The 15,723-nt window shown below is 50.1% G+C and overlaps 16 non-coding genes across 16 annotated transcripts; 9 read left to right on the top strand and 7 right to left on the bottom strand.

Moving 5' to 3' along the window:
- The first annotated feature begins 338 nt into the window (after window positions 1–338).
- Window positions 339–410, top strand: TRNAE-UUC (transfer RNA glutamic acid (anticodon UUC)). The gene has a single exon. It is a non-coding gene; the product is annotated as a tRNA-Glu (tRNA).
- A 335-nt stretch (window positions 411–745) lies between these two features.
- On the bottom strand, window positions 746–818 carry TRNAM-CAU (transfer RNA methionine (anticodon CAU)). Its single transcript has one exon. It is a non-coding gene; the product is annotated as a tRNA-Met (tRNA).
- An 817-nt stretch (window positions 819–1,635) lies between these two features.
- Window positions 1,636–1,708, bottom strand: TRNAM-CAU (transfer RNA methionine (anticodon CAU)). The gene has a single exon. It is a non-coding gene; the product is annotated as a tRNA-Met (tRNA).
- Window positions 1,709–2,164: 456 nt separating this feature from the next.
- Window positions 2,165–2,236, top strand: TRNAE-UUC (transfer RNA glutamic acid (anticodon UUC)). Its single transcript has one exon. It is a non-coding gene; the product is annotated as a tRNA-Glu (tRNA).
- Window positions 2,237–2,579: 343 nt separating this feature from the next.
- On the bottom strand, window positions 2,580–2,652 carry TRNAM-CAU (transfer RNA methionine (anticodon CAU)). The gene has a single exon. It is a non-coding gene; the product is annotated as a tRNA-Met (tRNA).
- A 411-nt stretch (window positions 2,653–3,063) lies between these two features.
- TRNAE-CUC (transfer RNA glutamic acid (anticodon CUC)) lies at window positions 3,064–3,135 on the top strand. The gene has a single exon. It is a non-coding gene; the product is annotated as a tRNA-Glu (tRNA).
- Window positions 3,136–3,996: 861 nt separating this feature from the next.
- TRNAE-UUC (transfer RNA glutamic acid (anticodon UUC)) lies at window positions 3,997–4,068 on the top strand. Its single transcript has one exon. It is a non-coding gene; the product is annotated as a tRNA-Glu (tRNA).
- An 817-nt stretch (window positions 4,069–4,885) lies between these two features.
- TRNAE-UUC (transfer RNA glutamic acid (anticodon UUC)) lies at window positions 4,886–4,957 on the top strand. The gene has a single exon. It is a non-coding gene; the product is annotated as a tRNA-Glu (tRNA).
- A 343-nt stretch (window positions 4,958–5,300) lies between these two features.
- Window positions 5,301–5,373, bottom strand: TRNAM-CAU (transfer RNA methionine (anticodon CAU)). The gene has a single exon. It is a non-coding gene; the product is annotated as a tRNA-Met (tRNA).
- A 411-nt stretch (window positions 5,374–5,784) lies between these two features.
- TRNAE-CUC (transfer RNA glutamic acid (anticodon CUC)) lies at window positions 5,785–5,856 on the top strand. The gene has a single exon. It is a non-coding gene; the product is annotated as a tRNA-Glu (tRNA).
- An 857-nt stretch (window positions 5,857–6,713) lies between these two features.
- TRNAE-UUC (transfer RNA glutamic acid (anticodon UUC)) lies at window positions 6,714–6,785 on the top strand. Its single transcript has one exon. It is a non-coding gene; the product is annotated as a tRNA-Glu (tRNA).
- A 334-nt stretch (window positions 6,786–7,119) lies between these two features.
- Window positions 7,120–7,192, bottom strand: TRNAI-UAU (transfer RNA isoleucine (anticodon UAU)). The gene has a single exon. It is a non-coding gene; the product is annotated as a tRNA-Ile (tRNA).
- A 455-nt stretch (window positions 7,193–7,647) lies between these two features.
- TRNAE-UUC (transfer RNA glutamic acid (anticodon UUC)) lies at window positions 7,648–7,719 on the top strand. Its single transcript has one exon. It is a non-coding gene; the product is annotated as a tRNA-Glu (tRNA).
- Window positions 7,720–8,062: 343 nt separating this feature from the next.
- TRNAM-CAU (transfer RNA methionine (anticodon CAU)) lies at window positions 8,063–8,135 on the bottom strand. The gene has a single exon. It is a non-coding gene; the product is annotated as a tRNA-Met (tRNA).
- Window positions 8,136–8,546: 411 nt separating this feature from the next.
- TRNAE-CUC (transfer RNA glutamic acid (anticodon CUC)) lies at window positions 8,547–8,618 on the top strand. The gene has a single exon. It is a non-coding gene; the product is annotated as a tRNA-Glu (tRNA).
- Window positions 8,619–8,952: 334 nt separating this feature from the next.
- TRNAM-CAU (transfer RNA methionine (anticodon CAU)) lies at window positions 8,953–9,025 on the bottom strand. The gene has a single exon. It is a non-coding gene; the product is annotated as a tRNA-Met (tRNA).
- Window positions 9,026–15,723: the final 6,698 nt, after the last annotated feature.

The raw sequence follows: 15,723 nt of genomic DNA, 5'->3' as shown, positions 1-15,723 counted from the left end.
GAATCAAACAGTGCATCCCCCTTGTGACTGGGTGCCTCCCTTGCCGAGATATGGCTGTTTTTGTCAAGATGGAAATGAGCTCTTTGGAGGAATGAGCTCCCTGGTCGCTCCAGGGAGCTCTTTTGCGTATAAGACAAAAACAGCCATATCTGGGCAACGGAGGCACCTCTTCAGCAGGGAAAAACGCTGTTTGATTCAGGCGACCCTAACCTATCTGTCGGTGGGGCTGGGTTGATATGCCGGGTTCTGGTGACAGGCTCCCTCTGAGCGTGACGTAAAAGTAGAGTACTCAAAGCCAGGAAACTTTTTCGCTTTCTAGCTCAGGCTCATGCCACAGTTTCCATATGGTCTAGCGGTTAGGATTCCTGGTTTTCACCCAGGCGGCCCGGGTTCGACTCCCGGTATGGGAATGAGCCTTTTTCTAAACTTGCACCAATCCTGAAACCGCATTGCGGCGTTAAAGCATTTGGGTCGGAGATGCTGTCGGCGGGCGGCCACAAACGCCCAAGACCGCTTTTAGCTCTTCCTTCCTTCGGCACAACACCCCAGTTTGGCTTCATAGATCAAAACGTTCCCAACGTTCCCATCTCTCCCTTCTAACTCCAAGGTGTCCAGGGAAGGGACTCAAAGACCTCCTGTATCCCCTCTGTCAGCTTGGCTCCCCTTACCGTTTCATCGTTAACGTTTGGGTCCGCAGTGGCGACGGACTGTGGCTTTCGGGGCAAGAAAAAGCTTGCGACAAATTTGCCCCGTGTGAGGATCGAACTCACGACCTTCAAATTATGAGACTGACACGCTACCTACTGCGCTAACGAGGCGACCGGAGGTGAGCCTGTCAGCAGAACCCAGGGCATTGACTCCACCCCCGCTGAAAGATAGGTTATGGTCACCTGAATCAAACAGTGCATCCCCCTTGTGACTGGGTGCCTCCCTTGCCGAGATATGGCTGTTTTTGTCAAGATGGAAATGAGCTCTTTGGAGGAATGAGCTCCCTGGTCGCTCCAGGGAGCTCTTTTGCGTATCGACAAAAACAGCCATATCTGGGCAACGGAGGCACCTCTTCAGCAGGGAAAAACGCTGTTTGATTCAGGCGACCTTAACCTATCTGTCGGCGGGGCTGGGTTGATATGCCGGGATCTGGTGACAGGCTCGCTCTGAGCGTGACGTAAAAGTAGAGTACTCAAAGCCAGAAAACTTTTTCAATTACTAGCTCAACCCCATGCCATGGTTCCCATATGGGCTAGCGGATAGGATTCCTGGTTCATACCCAGGCGGCCCGGGTTCGACTCCCGGTATGGGAATGAGCCTTTTTCTAGACTTACACCAATCCAGAAACCGCGTTGCAGCGTTAAAGTCTTTGGGTCGGACCTGCTGTCGGCGGGCGGCCGCAAACACCAAAGACCGCTTTTAGCCCTTCCTTCCTTCGGCACAAGACCCCAGTATGTCTTCACAGCTCAAAACGTTCTCATCTCTCCCTTCCAACTCCAAGGTGTCCAGGGAAGGGACTCAAAGACCCCCTGTATCCCCTCTGTCAGCTTGGCTCTCCTTAGTGTTTCATCGGTAACGTTTGGGTCCGCAGTGGCGAAGGACTGTGGTTATCGGGGCAAGAGGGAGAGAAAAATCTCGTGACAAAAGTGCCCCGTGTGAGGATCGAACTCACGACCTTCAGATTATGAGACTGACGCGCTACCTACTGCGCTATCGAGGCAACAGGAAGCAAGTCTGCCAGCAGAACCCAGAGCATCGACTCGGCGCCGCTGAAAGATAGGTTAGGGTCAACTGAGGGTCACCTGAATCAAACGGCGTTTCCCCGTTGTGACTGGGTGCCTCTCTTGCCGAGATATGGCTGTTTTTCTCAATATGGAAATGAGCTCTTTGGAGGAATGAGGGCGTTGCCGCTCAACACTTTGGAGCAACGGCACCGCCCTGGTCGCTCCAGGGAGCTCTTTTGCGTATAAGACAAAAACAGCCATATCTGGGCAACGGAGGCACCCCTTCAGCAGGAGAAAACGCTGTTTGACTCAGGCGACCCTAACCTATCTGTCGGCGGGGCTGGGTTGATATGCCGGGTTCTGGTGACAGGCTCCCTCTAAGCGTGACGTAAAAGTAGAGTAGTCAAAGCCAGGAAACTTTTTCGCTTACTAGCTCAGCCTCACGCCACAGTTCCCATATGGTCTAGCGGTTAGGATTCCTGGTTTTCCCCCAGGCGGCCCGGGTTCAACTCCTGGTATGGGAATGAGCCTTTTTCTAAACTTGCACCAATCCTGAAACCGCATTGCGGCGTTAAAGCATTTGGGTCGGAGATGCTGTCGGCGGGCGGCCACAAACGCCCAAGACCGCTTTTAGCTCTTCCTTCCTTCGGCACAACACCCCAGTTTGGCTTCATAGATCAAAACGTTCCCAACGTTCCCATCTCTCCCTTCTAACTCCAAGGTGTCCAGGGAAGGGACTCAAAGACCTCCTGTATCCCCTCTGTCAGCTTGGCTCCCCTTACCGTTTCATCGTTAACGTTTGGGTCCGCAGTGGCGACGGACTGTGGCTTTCGGGGCAAGAGGGATAGAAAAAGCTTGCGACAAATTTGCCCCGTGTGAGGATGGAACTCATGACCTTCAGATTATGAGACTGACACGCTACCTACTGCGCTAACGAGGCAACCGGAGGTAAGCCAGTCAGCAGAACCCAGGGCATTGACTCTACCCCCGCTGAAAGATAGGTTATGGTCACCTGAATCAAACAGTGCCTCCCCCTTGTGACTGGGTGCCTCCCTTGCCGAGATATGGCTGTTTTTGTCAAGATGGAAATGAGCTCGTTGGAGGAATGAGCTCCCTGGTCGCTCCAGGGAGCTCTTTTGCGTATCGACAAAAACAGCCATATCTGGGCAACGGAGGCACCTCTTCAGCAGGGAAAAACGCTGTTTGATTCAGGCGACCTTAACCTATCTGTCGGCGGGGCTGGGTTGATATGCCGGGATCTGGTGACAGGCTCGCTCTGAGCGTGACGTAAAAGTAGAGTACTCAAAGCCAGAAAACTTTTTCGATTACTGACTCAGCCCCAAGCCATGGTTCCCATATGGTCTAGCGGTTAGGATTCCTGGTTCTCACCCAGGCGGCCTGGGTTCGACTCCCGGTATGGGAATGAGCCTTTTTCTAGACTTACACCAATCCAGAAACCGCGTTGCAGTGTTAAATTCTTTGGGTCGGTCCTGCTGTCGGCGGGCGGCCGCAAACGCCAAAGACCGCTTTTAGCCCTTCCTTCCTTCGACACAAGACCCCAGTATGGCTTCATAGCTCAAAACGTTCTCATCTCTCCCTTCCAACTCCAAGGTGTCCAGGGAAGGGACTCAAAGACCCCCTGTATCCCCTCTGTCAGCTTGGCTCCCCTTAGTGTTTCATCGGTAACGTTTGGGTCCGCAGTGGCGAATGACTGTGGTTATCGGGGCAAGAGGGAGAGAAAAATCTCGTGACAAAAGTGCCCCGTGTGAGGATCGAACTCACGACCTTCAGATTATGAGACTGACGCTACCTACTGCACTAACGAGGCAACCGGAAGCTAGTCTGTCAGCAGAACCCAGAGCATCGACTCGGCGCCGCTGAAAGATAGGTTAGGGTCAACTGAGGGTCACCTGAATCAAACGGCGTTTCCCCGTTGTGACTGGGTGCCTCTCTTGCCGAGATATGGCTGTTTTTCTCAATATGGATATGAGCTCTTTGGAGGAATGAGGGCGTTGCCGCTCAACACTTTGGAGCAACGGCACCGCCCTGGTCGCTCCCGGGAGCTCTTTTGCGTATAAGACAAAAACAGCCATATCTGGGCAACGGAGGCACCCCTTCAGCAGGAGAAAACGCTGTTTGACTCAGGCGACCCTAACCTATCTGTCGGTGGGGCTGGGTTGATATGCCGGGTTCTGGTGACAGGCTCCCTCTAAGCATGACGTAAAAGTAGAGTACTCAAAGCCAGCAAACTTTTTCGCTTACTAGCTCAACCTCACGCCACAGTTCCCATATGGTCTAGCGGTTAGGATTCCTGTTTTTCACCCAGGCGGCCCGGGTTCGACTCCCGGTATGGGAATGAGCCTATTTCTAAACTTGCACCAATCCTGAAACCGCATTGCGGCGTTAAAGCATTTGGGTCGGAGATGCTGTCGGCGGGCGGCCGCAAACGCCAAAGACCGCTTTTAGCCCTTCCTTCCTTCGGCACAAGACCCCAGTATGTCTTCATAGCTCAAAACGTTCTCATCTCTCCCTTCCAACTCCAAGGTGTCCAAGGAAGGGACTCAAAGACCCCCTGTATCCCCTCTGTCAGCTTGGCTCCCCTTAGTGTTTCATCGGTAACGTTTGGGTCCGCAGTGGCGAAGGACTGTGGTTATCGGGGCAAGAGGGAGAGAAAAATCTCGTGACAAAAGTGCCCTGTGTGAGGATCAAACTCACGACCTTCAGATTATGAGACTGACACGCTACCTACTGCGCTATCGAGGCAACCGGAAGCAAGTCTGTCAGCAGAACCCAGAGTATCGACTCGGCGCCGCTGAAAGATAGGTTATGGTCACCTGAATCAAACAGTGCATCCCCCTTGTGACTGGGTACCTCCCTTGCCGAGATATGGCTGTTTTTGTCAAGATGGAAATGAGCTTTTTGAAGGAATGAGCTCCCTGGTCGCTCCAGGGAGCTCTTTTGCATATCGAAAAAAACAGCCATATCTGGGCAACGGAGGCACCTCTTCAGCAGGGAAAAACGCTGTTTGATTCAGGCGACCTTAACCTATCTGTCGGCGGGACTGGGTTGATATGCCGGGATCTGGTGACAGGCTCGCTCTGAGCGTGACGTAAAAGTAGAGTACTCAAAGCCAGGAAACTTTTTCGCTTACTAGCTCAGCCTCACGCCACAGTTCCCATATGGTCTAGCGGTTAGGATTCCTGGTTTTCACCCAGGCGGCCCGGGTTCGACTCCCGGTATGGGAATGAGCCTTTTTCTAAACTTGCACCAATCCTGAAACCGCATTGCGGCGTTAAAGCATTTGGGTCGGAGATGCTGTCGGCGGGCGGCCACAAACGCCCAAGACCGCTTTTAGCTCTTCCTTCTTTCGGCACAACACCCCAGTTTGGCTTCATAGATCAAAACGTTCCCAACATTCCCATCTCTCCCTTCTAACTCCAAGGTGTCCAGGGAAGGGACTCAAAGACCTCCTGTATCCCCTCTGTCAGCTTGGCTCCCCTTACCGTTTCATCGTTAACGTTTGGGTCCGCAGTGGCGACGGACTGTGGCTTTCGGGGAAAGAGGGATAGAAAAAGCTTGCGACAAATTTGCCCCGTGTGAGAATGGAACTCATGACCTTCAGATTATGAGACTGACACGCTACCTACTGCGCTAACGAGGCGACCGGAGGCGAGCCTGTCAGCAGAACCCAGGGCATTGACTCCACCCCCGCTGAAAGATAGGTTATGGTCACCTGAATCAAACAGTGCATCCCCCTTGTGACTGGGTGCCTCCCTTGCCGAGATATGGCTGTTTTTGTCAAGATGGAAATGAGCTCGTTGGAGGAATGAGCTCCCTGGTCGCTCCCGGGAGCTCTTTTGCGTATCGACAAAAACAGCCATATCTGGGCAACGGAGGCACCTCTTCAGCAGGGAAAAACGCTGTTTGATTCAGGCGACCTTAACCTATCTGTCTGCGGGGCTGGGTTGATATGCCGGGATCTGGTGACAGGCTCGCTCTGAGCGTGACATAAAAGTAGAGTACTCAAAGCCAGAAAACTTTTTTGATTACTGACTCAACCCCACGCCATGGTTCCCATATGGTCTAGCGGTGAGGATTCCTGTTTCTCACCCAGGCGGCCTGGGTTCGACTCCCGGTATGGGAATGAGCCTTTTTCTAGACTTACACCAATCCAGAAACCGCGTTGCAGCATTAAATTCTTTGGGTCGGTCCTGCTGTCGGCGGGCGGCCGCAAACGCCAAAGACCGCTTTTAGCCCTTCCTTCGGCACAAGACTCCAGTATGGCTTCATAGCTCAAAACGTTCTCATCTCTCCCTTCCAACTCCAAGGTGTCCAGGGAAGGGACTGAAAGACCCCCTGTATCCCCTCTGTCAGCTTGGCTCCCCTTAGTGTTTCATCGGTAACGTTTGGGTCCGCAGTGGCGAATGACTGTGGTTATCGGGGCAAGAGGGAGAGAAAAATCTCGTGACAAAAGTGCCCCGTGTGAGGATCGAACTCACGACCTTCAGATTATGAGACTGACGCTACCTACCGCACTAACGAGGCAACCGGAAGCAAGTCTGTCAGCAGAACCCAGAGCATCGACTCGGCGCCGCTGAAAGATAGGTTAGGGTCAACTGAGGGTCAGCTGAATCAAACGGCGTTTCCCCGTTGTGACTGGGTGCCTCTCTTGCCGAGATATGGCTGTTTTTCTCAATATGGAAATGAGCTCTTTGGAGGAATGAGGGCGTTGCCGCTCAACACTTTGGAGCAACGGCACCGCCCTGGTCGCTCCAGGGAGCTCTTTTGCGTATAAGACAAAAACAGCCATATCTGGGCAACGGAGGCACCCCTTCAGCAGGAGAAAACGCTGTTTGACTCAGGCGACCCAAACCTATCTGTCGGCAGGGCTGGGTTGATATGCCGGGTTCTGGTCACTGGCTCCCTCTAAGCGTGAGGTAAAAGTAGAGTACTCAAAGCCAGGAAACTTTTTCGCTTACTAGCACAGCCTCACGCTACAGTTCCCATATGGTCTAGCGGTTAGGATTCCTGGTTTTCACCCAGGCGGCCCGGGTTCGACTCCCGGTATGGGAATGAGCCTTTTTCTAGACTTACACCAATCCAGAAACCACGTTGCAGCGTTAAAGTCTTTGGGTCGGACCTGCTGTCGGCGGGCGGCCGCAAACGCCAAAGACCGCTTTTAGCCCTTCCTTCCTTCGGCACAAGACCCCAGTATGGCTTCATAGCTCAAAACGTTCTCATCTCTCCCTTCCAACTCCAAGGTGTCCAGGGAAGGGACTCAAAGACCCCCTGTATCCCCTCTGTCAGCTTGGCTCCCCTTAGTGTTTCATCGGTAACGTTTGGGTCCGCAGTGGCGAAGGACTGTGGTTATCGTGGCAAGAGGGAGAGAAAAATCTCGTGACAAAAGTGCCCCGTGTGAGGATCGAACTCACGACCTTCAGATTATAAGACTGACGCGCTACCTACTGCGCTAACAAGGCAACCGAAGCGAGTCTGTCAGCAGAACCCAGAGCATCGACTCGGCGCCGCTGAAAGATAGGTTAGGGTCAACTGAGGGTCACCTGAATCAAACGGCGTTTCCCCGTTGTGACTGGGTGCCTCTCTTGCCGAGATATGGCTGTTTTTCTCAATATGGAAATGAGCTCTTTGGAGGAATGAGGGCGTTGCCGCTCAACACTTTGGAGCAACGGCACCGCCCTGGTCGCTCCAGGGAGCTCTTTTGCGTATAAGACAAAAACAGCCATATCTAGGCAACGGAGGCACCCCTTCAGCAGGAGAAAACGCTGTTTGACTCAGGCGACCCTAACCTATCTGTCGGCAGGGCTGGGTTGATATGCCGGGTTCTGGTGACAGGCTCCCTCTAAGCGTGACGTAAAAGTAGAGTACTCAAAGCCAGAAAACTTTTTCACTTACTAGCTCAGTCTTACGCAACAGTTCACATATGGTCTAGCGGTTAGGATTCCTGGTTTTCACCCAGGCGGCCCGGGTTCGACTCCCGGTATGGGAATGAGCCTTTTTCTAAACTTGCACCAATCCTGAAACCGCATTGCGGCGTTAAAGCATTTGGGTCGGAGATGCTGTCGGCGGGCGGCCACAAACGCCCAAGACCGCTTTTAGCTCTTCCTTCCTTCGGGACAACACCCCAGTTTGGCTTCATAGATCAAAACGTTCCCAACGTTCCCATCTCTCCCTTCTAACTCCAAGGTGTCCAGGGAAGGGACTCAAAGACTTCCTGTATCCCCTCTGTCAGCTTGGCTCCCCTTACCATTTCATCGTTAACGTTTGGGTCCGCAGTGGCGACGGACTGTGGCTTTCGGGGCAAGAGGGATAGAAAAAGCTTGCGACAAATTTGCCCCGTGTGAGGATTGAACTCACGACCTTCAGATTATGAGACTGACACGCTACCTACTGCACTAACGAGGAGACCGGAGGTGAGCCTGTCAGCAGAATCCAGGGCATTGACTCCACCCCCGCTGAAAGATAGGTTATGGTCACCTGAATCAAACAGTGCATCCCCCTTGTGACTGGGTGCCTCCCTTGCCGAGATATGGCTTTTTTTGTCAAGATGGAAATGAGCTCTTTGGAGGAATGAGCTCCCTGGTCGCTCCAGGGAGCTCTTTTGCGTATCGACAAAAACAGCCATATCTGGGCAACGGAGGCACCTCTTCAGCAGGGAAAAACGCTGTTTGATTCAGGCGACCTTAACCTATCTGTCGGCGGGGCTGGGTTGATATGCCGGGATCTGGTGACAGGCTCGCTCTGAGCGTGACGTAAAAGTAGAGTACTCAAAGCCAGAAAACTTTTTCGATTACTAGCTCAGCCCCACGCCATGGTTCCCATATGGTCTATCGGTTAGGATTCCTGGTTCTCACCCAGGCGGCCCGGGTTCGACTCCCGGTATGGGAATGAGCCTTTTTCTAGACTTACACCAATCCAGAAACCGCGTTGCAGCGTTAAAGTCTTTGGGTCGGACCTGCTGTCGGCAGGCGGCCGCAAACGCCAAAGACCGCTTTTAGCCCTTCCTTCCTTCGGCACAAGACCCCAGTATGGCTTCATAGCTCAAAACGTTCTCATCTCTTCCTTCCAACTCCAAGGTGTCCAAGGAAGAGACTCAAAGACCCCCTGTATCCCCTCTGTCAGCTTGGCTCCCCTTAGTGTTTCATCGGTAACGTTTGGGTCCGCAGTGGCGAAGGACTGTGGTTATCGGGGCAAGAGGGAGAGAAAAATCTCGTGACAAAAGTGCCCCGTGTGAGGATCAAACTCATGATCTTCAGATTATGAGACTGACACGCTACCGACTGCGCTAACGAGGCAACCGGAAGCGAGTCTGTCAGCAGAACCCAGAGCATTGACTCCACCCCCGCTGAAAGATAGGTTATGGTCACCTGAATCAAACAGTGCATCCCGCTTGTGACTGGGTGCCTCCCTTGCCGAGATATGGCTTTTTTTGTCAAGATGAAAATGAGCTCTTTGGAGGAATGAGGGCGTTGTTGCTCTACGCTTTGGAGCAACGGCACCGCCCTGGTCGCTCCAGAGAGCTCTTTTGTGTATCGACAAAAACAGCCATATCTGGGCAACGGAGGCACCTCCTCAGCAGGGAAAAACGCTGTTTGATTCAGGCGACCCTAACCTATCTGTCGGCGGGGCTGGGTTGATATGCCGGGATCTGGTGACAGGCTCGCTCTGAGCATTAGTAAAAGTAGAGTACTCAAAGCCAGAAAACTTTTTCGATTACTAGCTCAGCCCCACTCCATGGTTCCCATATGGTCTAGTGGTTAGGATTCCTGGTTCTCATGGTATGGGAATGAGCATTTTTCTAAACTTACACCAATCCAGAAACCGCGTTGCAACGTTAAAGCATTTGGGTCGGAGATGCTGTCAGCGGGCAGCCACAAACGCCCAAGACCGCTTTTAGCTCTTTCTTCCTTCGGCACAACACCCCAGTTTGGCTTCATAGATCAAAATGTTCCCAACGTTCCCATGTCTCCCTTCTATCTCCAAGGTGTCTAGGGAAGGGACTCAAGGACCTCCTCTATTCCCTCTGTCAGCTTGGCTCCCCTTACCGTTTCATCGTTAACGTTTGGGTCCGCAGTGGCGACGGACTGTGGCTTTCGGGGCAAGAGGGATAGAAGAATTTTGTGACAAATTTGCCCCACTGTGAGGATTGAACTCATAACTCAGATTATGAGACTGATGTGCTACCTACTGCGCTAACAAGGAAACTGGAGGAGACTTAGTCAGCAGAACCCAGGGCATTGACTCGGCCTCGCTGAAAGATATGTTAGGGTCATCTGAATCAAATGGTGTATCCCCGTTGTGACTGGGTGCCTTACTTGCCAAGATATGGCTGTTTTTGTCAATATGGAAATGAGCTCTTTGGAGGAATGAGGGCGTTGCCGCTCAACTCTTTGGAGCAACGGCATCGCCCTGGTCGCTCCAGGGAGCTATTTTGCGTATTGACAAAAACAGCCATATCTGGGCAACGGAGGCACCCCTTCAGCAGGGGAAAACGCTGATGGATTCAGGCGACCCTAACCTATCTGTCGGGCTGGGTTGATATGCCGGGTTCTGGTGACAGGCTCCCTCTAAGCGTGATGTAAAAGTAGAGTACTCAAAGCCAGGAAACTTTTTCGCTTACTAGCCACGCCACATCATATCAGGCCACGCCACAGCATTCCACAATGTCCCTCTGTGTAGTCTGAAGCCCTACTATGATGTCATACAGTGCAATCTGCTATCAAGGAATCAAGGGCATATCTATCTAATATGTCCCTTTGTGCACTTAAACAAACAAAGGGGTTTTCCTGGTATAGTATCATCATACACGCCAGAGATGATGCAAACAGACAGATCTCACCTTATATGTGTTGTGCAATGCATGCAACCAGCAATAATCTAGCATACCTGAACAACCACTGGTGTTTCTCTCGAGAGCCGTGGTATAACAGTCTTGTAGCTGCTGCTGTCCCACCTCTAGCCAAATACTCCTTTATGATGTCATAGAACTGATTGTGGTGTCACAATGCACCACTATTATGTCACAATGTCCAACTGTTATGCCACAGATGTTATTGTGATGTCATAATGCCCTACTGTGAGGCCTCAAAATTCATCGTGATGTCATAATGTCGCATTGTGGTGTCACAGAACTCATTGTCTTACTTGTCACATGTTATGTGTAATGAATTAGGTATAAATCGGTGCTGGTAGTTATGAATTTTGTTCATTGTGTTGTTTGGTTACAGTTTTCATTTGCTGCAGTGGTTATGTCTTATTGTGGGTCTTAGGTATATGTTAATTCCAATTTACAAATCCTAGCCAAATATGCAGGCCGTTAATTAAACCAGGGTGTTAAATATACTGTAAATCGCCGTCTAATTAGCAGGTCGATGCAAAGAGCCCAGGGTCTTGGTGTGTGGTTTATAGATCAGGCATCTTGACAATCTTTGCAGTCCGGATGCATGCCAGGCCAAAATTCTATATAGGAGAAAAAGGGAAAATATGATATTAAAAACATAGGTGTCATAATTCGTATTTCATTATCATTAGAGATGAGTGAACACTAAAATGTTCGAGTTTCGAAATCTGATTCGAACAGCCACTCACTGTTCGAACGGGTTTCGAACCCCATTATAGTCTATGGGGAACAGATACTCGTTAAGGGGGAAACCCAAATCCATTTCAGGAAGGTCACCAAGTCCACTATGACACCACAGGAAATGATGCCAGCACCTCTGGAATGACACTGGGACAGCAGGGGAAGCATGTCTGGGGGCATCTAACACACCAAAGACCCTCTATTACCCCAACATCACAGCCTAACAACTACACACTTTACACATTCCAAAAAACCTCTATCAAAGTGGGAAAATACCTGGAAACCTTCTTTACTCCCCAAATGGATGGACACAAACCCCAATTTAAGCTCAACAAACAGTAACAACCACCCCTTTAAATCACGTTCCCCATGACAACCACAGATGGCATAGGCTATGGGAAATCCTTCAGTCCCCACCCTCAACTGTCATTGTGTGTGTGTGTGTGTGTGTGTGTGTGTGTGTGTGTGTGTGTGTGTGTGTGTGTGTGTGTGTGTGTGTGTGTGTGTGTGTGTGAGAGATGTGGTAAGACCTTCCAAAATTCACTTTTCTAGCCCTTAACATGAGCCCTTCCAAACAAAGTTACAGGACCTTAAGCTGAGCTACCAGCAGAGATTGAGGCCCTTGGCATGAGTAGAGCCTTGCACCAGCAGTGTTTTTGGCCCTTGGAGTGAGTAGAGCCTTCAAAATACAGTGCTTTTGGCCCTTGGAGTGAGTAGAGCCTTGCACCAGCAGTGTTTTTGGCCCTTGGAGTGAGTAAAGCCTTGCACCAGCAGAGTTTTAGCCCCTTTAAAACTCTTTGCCCCTAAAACAGTGGTTCCAGAACCATCACTCTCATTGTGTTAGATTGATGCAGTGGATTGGACTGAGGACGCAGACATTGACCTTCATTTTGACTGTCAAATTGATAACATTTTGGCATCAAGTCCTGGGGGCAACTTTTATTTCGAGGACCGCAAAGGGGGAGAATTGGCTGCAACCACTACTACCGGTAATGGTCCTCTAATATGGGACTCTACATTACCTCTACAGGGTTCTGATCAGGTGTTAATTGTCCAAACAACATGTTCCAGTACTTTCGCTGTAGATCAGAAACCACTTTCCCTTCCGACACCAGATTTAACCAAGCTTCACCATCATCATCCTGCTGAGATGGAGCCACTAAAGGAAACCTTGCCTTCAAAGGCATGTCCTGGAGCTACGACTGAGCCAAATGTAAACACAGAGTCCTTTTGAACTGAACAAGATTCACCAGCAGTGTTTTTGGCCCTTAGGGTGAGTTGAACCTTGCACCAGCATGTGTCCCGTAACATGAGGCGGGCCCTAAGTTCTGCGCTTTGCACAAAGTTCCACTTGACCACCGACGCGTGGACAAGTGCATGCGGCCAGGGACGCTACATCTCAATCACGGCACACTGGCTGAATGTAGTTGAGGCTGGGACTGGGTCACAAACTGTGGCGGCCTACCTTCTTTCCCCGCCCATTATTCCTGGCAGGAGGGCTGAAACACCACCCTCCTCCTCCTCCACCGTTAAATTGACCCCAGCTACGAGCTGGAAACACTGCAACACTGGCGTGAGGAGACGTCAGCAGGCCGTGCTGAAGCTCATCAGCTTGGGGGACAGAAAGCACACTGCTTCTGAGGTCAGGGATGCCATCCTGGATGAGAAGGCAATTTGTTTTTTCCCGCTGCCCCTGGGGCCAGGCTTTTTTGCCTTGTTGGAGGGCTCTGGAGCTTGCCAGCCGGAAAAGTATTATACATCTGTTTCTACGGAATATACGCTCATTCCACTATAGACTACAGATATAACCTGTTCATTCCTGGTGTATCTAGCACAGGAAAAGTAATATACATCTGTTTCTATGGAATATATGTTCATTCCACTATAGACTACAGATATAACCTGTTCATTCCTGGTGTATCTAGCACAGGAAAAGTATTATACATCTGTTTCTATGGAATATATGCTCATTCCTCTATAGACTACAGATAAAACCTGTTCATTCCTGGTGTATTTAGCACAGGAAAAGTATTATACATCTGTTTCTATGAAATATATGTTCATTCGACTGTAGACTACAGATATATCCTGTTCATTCCTGGCCTATCTAGCACAGGGAAAGTATTATACATGTTTCTAAGGAATATATGTTCATTCCACTATAGACTCATACCTCCCAACTTTTGAAGAACTGAAAGAGGGACAAAATGCGCGCCCCAGAAAATTTAGCCCCGCCCACTTTTGTGTTGGCTCCGCCCACTCATTAATTTTTCATGTGCCCGCACACAGTATAATCCTCCTACAGTCACCCGTAAATTATATGTCCCCCCTCTATCTCTCCCCCAGTTTCATATACACCCTTCATCTGCCCCCAGTTTCATGTCCTCCTTCCATCTCTGCCCCCAGATTCATGTCCCCTCCATCTCTGCCCCCAGATTCATGTCCCCACATCTCTGCCCCCAGTGTCATGCCGTCCTCTCCATCTCTGCCCCCAGTGTAATGCCGTCCTCTCCATCTCTGTCCCCAGTGTCATGCCGTCCTCTCCTTCATCTGCCCCCAGTTTCACATTCCACCTCCACATTAAACTTACCTTCTCCTCCGCTCCCTCGCCGCTCTCTGCGCGCCTCTCTCGCTGACACATATGCGGCTGAAGCGAGGAGCTGACACAGGTCAGCTCCTCGCTTCGCCGCTGCCGCCGGTCTCGCTGACACAGCTCCTCGCTTCAGCCGCATATGTGTCAGCGAGAGAGGCGCGCAGCGGCGAAGCGAGGAGCTGACCTGTGTCAGCTCCTTGCTTCAGCCGCATATGTGTTCAACTCAGATCTGCGTCCTCTGGACGCAGATCTGAGTTGAAATTGGGACATACCTCCCTCCAACCGGGACCGCGGGACATGTCACCCAAATCGTGACTGTCCCGCAGAAATCGGGACGGTTGGGAGGTATGATAGACTACATATATATCCCGATCATTCCTGGTGTATCTAGCACAGGAAAAGTATTATACATCTGTTTCTATAGAATATATGCTCATCCCACTATAGACTACAGATATATCCTGTTCATTCCTGGTCTATGTAGCACAGGAAAAGTAATATACGTCTGTTTCTATGGAATATACGCTCATTCCACTATAGACTACAGATATAACCTGTTCATTCCCTGTCTATCTAGCACAGGAAAAGTATTATACTGTACATCTGTTTCTATGAAATATATGGACCATGGGAAGAATATGCAAATCTGTCTTCCATGTACTTGCATCTCATCAGCTCGATGTAGAGAGGACTATAACCTGGTAGAGGTGAGAGGCTTAGACAGGGTTAAGGGGATATTGTCACTCCTTAGGGAGAGACCACCATATAGGTGTGTGGAGACTTATTAAGCCTTTAGCACTCCACTTCGCAAAGGACCATGGGAAGAATATGCAAATCTGTCTTCCATGATGTAATCAGGAAGTCAGCTGCTGCCTCAGTGTTGCAAACCGATAGAGGGCGCTCACTGGAATGTGCAAGCCTGTCTTCCCTGATGTAATTAGGAAGACAGAATTCCAGTGAAATAACCCAATAAAGATTTGCTCCCTTTACGCCTCATGCTCAACCTTCTAAGAGGCCTTTGTTTTGCAATGACGCTGGGATTATTACCAGGTATAGTCTCTCAATTTAGGACGGCCGTTTCAATGTACTTGCATCTCATCAGCTCGATGTAGACAGAACTATAACCTGGCAGAGGTGAGAGGCTTAGACAGGGTTAAGGGGATATTGTCACTCCTTAGGGAGAGACCACCATATAGGTGTGTGGAGACTTATTAAGCCTTTAGCACTCCACTTCGCAAAGGACCATGGGAAGAATAGGCAAATCTGTCTTCCATCTGACTTCCTGATTACATCATGGAAGACAGATTTGCATATTCTTCCCATGGTCCTTTGCGAAGTGGAGTGCTAAAGGCTTAATAAGTCTCCACACACCTATATGGTGGTCTCTCCCTAAGGAGTGACAATATCCCCTTATGAAATATACGCTCATTCCACTATAGACTACAGATATATCCTGTTCATTCCTGGCCTATCTAGCACAGGAAAAGTATTATACATCTGTTTCTATGGAATATACGCTCATTCCACTATAGACTACAGATATATCCCGTTCATTCCAGGTCTCTTAAACCTAGAAAGATCATTAAATCTTTATTTTACATCTTTCCCCATTGGTAATAATGTTCATTCTTTTTCTTCATTCTTTTTAGTATGCCCCTTCTTTTTATACATTCATTTGTGTAGCGCGCCGCACATTCTGCCCCTCTTTCAGCCCTTTGAACGTTGGACGTACAGTATGGCAGTCATATCCTTTTCTGTAGGACAGGGGTTTATCTTTACGTCTGTTATTCACATTGCTATAAAAAATTGCGCCATTTCTT

The sequence above is a fragment of the Leptodactylus fuscus genome, chromosome 5, assembly GCF_031893055.1.
Source record: "Leptodactylus fuscus isolate aLepFus1 chromosome 5, aLepFus1.hap2, whole genome shotgun sequence".
NCBI lineage: Eukaryota > Metazoa > Chordata > Amphibia > Anura > Leptodactylidae > Leptodactylus > Leptodactylus fuscus.
The sequence above is the reverse complement of the archived record's forward strand: the minus strand, read 5'-3'. Positions and strand labels throughout refer to the sequence as shown.